Raw genomic sequence first — 5,409 nt, 5'->3', positions numbered from 1 at the left:
TTTCAATGGCTGGTCCAGAAAGCTCAGATTTCATCAAAAATATCTTCATTTGTGTTCTGAAGATGAACAAAGGTCTTACGGGTTTGGAACATCATGAGGGAGAGGAATTAATGACAGAGTTCACATTTTTGGGTGAACTATCCCTTTACCAACACAGTCTGCATGGCTACAGTGGTCTAACTAGTATGAATATATAAGAAATGTGGACCAGGCTGAGTCAGACATTTTGCAATGTCTACATTGTAGATTTGGAATTTACATTTCACAATTAGAGCATGTTTCACAATAATGTCCGACTGTATTGAGTTAACTTGAGAACAAATGAATAAATCAACACTAACCCAAATCATCAGTTTTTACAGGTCTGGACCCTAATGGCATATCCTCTGGTGGAAGAGTAGCTGATGTGCTAGGTCTTGTGCGAAGTGTTGAGTCGACAGAGAAAAAAGAGGCACCAGTGCTGCTTTCAGAGTCCATTTGAACTCTTTCAGAGTCAGGCAGTGTAGATGTGGAAATAATCTCTGCAAAACTTAACATTAAAACATAAACACACATGAACACTCTATAACAAACAAAATTACACTTACACTCACACTCAGATCATTACACAAAATATATTTGCAAACATGGCATTGTGCATGTGGCACACCTGATTGCAGTCTGTATGAAGCTAACCTATCAGCTACCCCTCAAGCATCTGAAAGCATTATGATTAGTGCTGGGGTAAACGATTATTAATTAAACGATTAGTCGGGCGATTATTTTATCGATTAGTCGACTAATCTAACGACTAATTGGAATTATTTATCCTGTCTGTTATTCGCATATCTCTGTCGAGCCGTTACTCCGATGGATTTCAAACTCGACAGCTGTCTGGGCACGAGTAAGTGCAGTGCCAAGTTTGACGTTGTTTGGATGAGAAATGCAAAAGATATGTTAAATATATTGGTAAAAGAAGCACTTAGAAGGTTGTGGTTTAAAAATAAACATTCTGACATAAACACACTGTCAGCTACAATGTTTACTTCTGAATAATATAGTATAAATGTGATAAATCCTTTTTTTTTCATGCAATTAATCCATTGAATCAATATAAAAGTTAATTTTCACATTGAAACTGTTGAAAATACACAACAAAGTAAGTTGATCCACATATGACAGCCTCTGAACTCGGTCAATACTAATCTGGACTAAACATAGGCTACATCAGCCATCGCTGGAAATACCTTCTGAACGACGGCGACCTTCTTTTTTGACGGCGATCAGCTGTAAAATGGCTTAGGTCCTGCTCGGTTTTCGTTGACTTTGAGTACAAGAATTGAAAGTTTTTTAAAAGATCCCCTGGGGTTAACGTGTCAGAATTCGACAGAAGTTTGACGCTGTCGTGTGAGAACAAGCATCAGTCGGCATTTCTCTTCCTCCCGCGTGCCTCATCTTCTTAATCTCCTCACGTAAATGATTAGATTTCGATGGCTTACGTTTCTTCCCTACGGCAGAATCCACCACAGGTTCATCCATGTATTATTTTTTTTGTTTGTTTGTTGATCAAAAAGTGCAAAGTAGATAAGGAAAACTAGGATGCCGGGTGTCAGAGCGCCACCGTTACTGTTTACAATGCGTGGAATGGTGCGCTGTGATTGGTTGAGCGGATTTGTGGCATTCTGCAGAGAAAGGAGACGTGTGTGTGTGGCGAGCTGTACCTCCGGGAATGGTGCAAAAAAAATAAATAGATAATAAATAAAGAAGCGTCGACGCAAAAAATATGACGTCGACGTAATTTTGGCGTCGACGCGTCGACGTCATCGACGCACCGCTACAGCTCTAATTATGATTGCTAAAAGCCCAGTAATGTATAACTACAATCAGTAAATATTACATGATGTGCAGTCTACAGTGAGGACTTTTAACCCTCTGAGGTCGGCAAACGCGCCCCCGCGTTTTGCTGGATTTTCTTCACATTGTAGTACAATAAACTTAAATATACTTCCTGCTCAGCTACTGTTCGGACGCTCTTGCTTACTGCTCCGCGTTTTGCTCTATCGCTTTTACATTTTATCTCCTATTTTTTCTATATTTTATTTCCTTTATTTTATTTCCTTTTATCACCTAATTTTAACTTCAGCAAATCAGCACAGTGCTCATACGACAAAGTTTGGATTACTACAAAAACTGAGAATTCTTTTACCCGACCAGCTTACATACCGGGAAAGGAAAACACAACTGCCTACAAGGATAAGAGAAAATGCCTCTTCTGGAATCTACTTGCTGCACTAACTGCCACAGACTTTTACAAAGGATTGCAGTTCTAGAAACAAAGTTACTTACGGGACCACCAAACCAGACGGAGCACACAACAGAGCTTCGTCATGGACAGCCTCAGCATACAGCCGGTGAGTCCCATGAAACTAGTACTCCTCGACAGGTAGAGAAACAAGCCGATCGACTTACTAATCGATGGCACAAACAGGGAGCTAAACCCAAAGGCACTCGAGACATCAGATTGTCACGAGCATCACATATTACCGCAGTAGCATCCTCTACCCCAGATACAACTCTGACAAGGATTGCAAACACTGGTCTGCTACCACTGCCTATACATCTTGAGAACAGATTTGAAGTTAGAGGTCGACCGATTCATCGGTTTTGCCGATTAATCGGCACCGATAGTTGATTGGTGGAACTATCGTTATCGGCAAAAATACATACCGATAGTTTTTCCTGGTCGCGTCCGTTGCTGGAGCAGCTGAGAAGCGCGCGCTGTCATTCATTACACAGTAAGAGAGAGCTGAAAAGGTCTGCTGGCATCATGCAGTACAAGAGCGGCCTCTAGAGGTGTAATAAAAACTATCGCTGATGCCTCGTGTTGTTTATTTCGACACGTGATGCTGCGTGCTGCACTGAGAGCACACGCTGCGTGGAGAGCGCTGACATCAGATGCGCGTTTAACCCTCTGAGGTCTAAGGTGTTTTTGGGGCCCTTGGGATGTTTTGACATGCCCTGACATTAGTGCTTTTTTCAGTTATTTATAAACATGTTAATGGCAAAGGTGTAAATTCACTCTATATAGCACAAACAGGGCTAGCATAATATGTGAGCAACAAGTATGTAGATGTTTGTATTTTTAAGAGAATAATGTTTATGCGTGGTTATTGAACAAAATAAAAATGAAAGTTGCTGAAACAAGATCACAAAACTCATACTAAATATGCGTCAATAAGACTTTTGACAAATGGATGTTATCGCTTCGGGTTCTGGCTTCAAAATTATGTGAAAATAGTCTTGCTTTATCGTTCACAGAAAACAGTACATTGATTTAAATTGTGTAAGACAGGTTTTGCTTGCAAAGCCAATATGCGAGGTGGGCGTGAAGGAGGAGTGGTTTACACCTTAGAATACACCCACTTTGCATAATTAGCCATTCATTCAGGTGTGACACTGACTGAGCCACAATGCAATGACAAAAGATATATTTAGAAGAAGGCTTTTATTGACCATTTAAGATTTTGCTTACATCTATCTTGTAAATATGTTTTGCTATTTTATTAAAAAGGTTACAATTACAACAATAATTACAATTTCAACAATATTTCAAGTGTACTCTTTCTTTGTAAAAAAATGATTATAGGCCTACATTTTATCATATGTATTCATTAGTTTGAATATAGCCAACATTGGAACAGCTAACATCTTAGTTGATGACTTTATTTTTGACAAAAATTGTATTATATATATATATATATATATATATATATATATATATATATAGAACATATGAGCAGAAATTGCTAAACAAAAGCTTATTTGATGTGGCTGTATATTCTACAGTAAATAAAAAAATAATCAGTCGGCTATAAACAAAGCAATTGTGAGCGATAAATAAACAAAAGTAAAGGCAGGTATCTCACAGTAAATGCTTATGCCCCGTTGATGCGGGCTCTAAGCGAATCAAATGTGAGCAAAAAAAACAACAAAAAAACATATCAGAATGATTTCTGAACTCTGATGGTTAGTGGAAGGTGGTCAGCAGAGCACACACATCTGAACACAGTCACACATCTTTATGCCACTCTTGAAAACAGTTCCTGTTCAGTTGAAGACATAAGTGAACATTGCATGCCTGGCATTTCCATGGTGTTAATTGCTTTTTACCACGCACTGCTTTGCAATGCACACATGAGCGGCGACCAACTGTGGCAACATCCCTGTCATCTGAAGTCAGCTCAGCTCCTGGAACCGGTACATGGTCACTATCGGTCCGTTTTGGTGCCGTTTTCTGTGACACACCACAGAGCTCTATGATAAGTTGCTCCATAAACTCTTTATGGGACAAGTTACCATGTAGCTCTTTGTGCACAATGAAAGAGTTGGTGGAAGCAATGTCCAAGAAGTGTAGAAAAATCTTTCTGTACCACTTCATGGTTTTGTGCTGTGTTGTGTAATACTGTATCAGCTGATCAGACAGGTCAACGCCCCCCATGTGCTTGTTGTATTCAGTCACAGGTGCAGGACATGGAAATGTCTTTGTCCTCCATGTATCTTGCGTTTTCACCCTCCTCTGCGCAGTGTTTCCTGTATAAGCAGGATGGATGGTAGAACAGACAGATACCTCTCGTGTGTCCATCCACTTCACAAATACAAGAGGACCATCGCGAATCCACCTGATGGATCCCCTGGCAGATTTTTTAGAGAGTGAATTAGCTGCATTCCGAGGGCAGTCCTTCCTGTTGTCCCTGTAAGTCCCACATGCACCAAACTTCATTGCAAACAAGTCTTTGAGGAGCTTTGGACTTGTATAAAAATTGTCCATGTACACATGGTACCCAGAACCTAAAAATGTGTGGTCTAAAAGAGATGTTACAGCATCATATGACAGTCCATGGCCTGTGGGAAAGTTGTTCTTTCCTGTGTACACAGAAAAGTCCACAGTGTATCCATTCGATGAGTCTGCAAGAACAAACAACTTGAAACCCCATCTGGTTGGCTTGGCTTTCATGTACTGCGTCATACCTGTGTGTGCTTTGCATGCCACCATTCTTTCATCCACAGCTAAGTTTCTTTTAGGATGATAGATGGATTTACAAGCCTGACGGATCGTGTCCATGAGAGGTTTGACCCTGCAAAGACGGTCATGTTCAGGTGTGCCCCTCTTTCTGTCATTATCCATATCTGCATCTGGGTGACTCATGTGCACATTCCATGAAATGATGCGGTATCTGTCCCGGGACATAACTGTAGCTGGAAAGGGTACGGAGAAAACACTGCTTTGCCGCCAGTAGTCGCTGATGGAGCTGACCTTCACCATGGCCATGTAAAATAGCAACCCAATGTAGCGATACATCTCACTGATGCTGACATCTGTCCATTTATATTTGCTGCCCTTTGCAGTTGCCTTGGCAGCCTGGGCATTGG

The sequence above is a fragment of the Leuciscus leuciscus genome (genome assembly GCF_965113295.1).
Source record: "Leuciscus leuciscus genome assembly, chromosome: 4".
Classification (NCBI taxonomy): Eukaryota; Metazoa; Chordata; class Actinopteri; order Cypriniformes; family Leuciscidae; genus Leuciscus; species Leuciscus leuciscus.
The sequence above is the reverse complement of the archived record's forward strand: the minus strand, read 5'-3'. Positions refer to the sequence as shown.